The following is a 1341-nucleotide window of genomic DNA, read 5'->3' on the forward strand; positions in this document are numbered from 1 at the left end:
TATATATATATATATATATATATATATATATATATATAGCCAATCTGTATAGATAAAGTACAATTTGAACTTCAATCGCAGAGTTAATTTAGTATTCATACTTGTGTATACATGTATATATACATACACATAGCCCCACCTATGCCATCATCGAAAACGGATGTTAACTGATGAAGATGGTGCTGACACGTTTAGATATTATACATGCAAACTTATGCATATGCACTACTGCATATGTATATAAAATAGCACATATTTTGTTATATATCCTGTTCTTTTTACGTATTTAATTCTGTAAATTATACTGATGTTCCATTCGATGTGTTTATATGTACATATATAATTTTATATATTTACAATGGACCTCAGTCTTTGTCGACGATGGTCGTGAGTTGCTTTAATTTGTTGGTCTACCTACGCGTTAAATTAACGTGTGAGCGGCCGCAACAATGGGATCTAGTGTGTGACAAATCTGGACTTTCATTTACAGGAAAGATATTATTACCCGGGCTTCCACATAATTTCATCAATCAGTTTTGGCTACCACGTAGTCGGATCGAACCTACGACCTCGTGATTCTTCGTACTATTCCGTGGTTGCCTCGTCAACACTTGGCATATGATTTGTAATTTTATATGCATGCGTGTGTATGTCTATGTATATATTTGTGTATGTGTATGTCTCTACGTACATGTGTTTGTGTATGTGTGTGTGTATTTATGCATGTGTGTGAGTTTGCGTGTTTATGTACTTATGCGTGACGTTTTTAACCTGCATAAATTATGTTTTTGCTACTAGGCAGCAACGCATGCGTATACATGCATATATATATATATATATATATATATATATATATATATATATATATATATATATATATATATATCCACACAGGAGCACACACATTGATACATATATGTATAAATATAATCAAATATATACACATATGCACATACGTATATATACATAATGAAATTCTTATTAACTTCATCACCATCTCTACCATCCACCACCACCTCCACTGCCATGTATATATGTGTGTGTACAGTATATATGTATGTATATGTGTGTATATATATACACACACATACACACACACATATATATATGGACAGATATAAATATATAGATACATATATACATACATACCTACAAACAAACAAACACACACACATGCATGCATACTTACAAATAAAAATACTCTGTTGTTGATGTTGAAGTTCCAATGAAGTAGCCTTGAATGTAGGTTAGAAACCGGTTCTTTCTCTATCGGCGAAAATCTTGAAATAAAAACTGACCAATGACATACATACATACATGCATACATAATATATATATGTA

Source organism: Octopus bimaculoides, chromosome 17 (genome assembly GCF_001194135.2).
Source record: "Octopus bimaculoides isolate UCB-OBI-ISO-001 chromosome 17, ASM119413v2, whole genome shotgun sequence".
Classification (NCBI taxonomy): domain Eukaryota; kingdom Metazoa; phylum Mollusca; class Cephalopoda; order Octopoda; family Octopodidae; genus Octopus; species Octopus bimaculoides.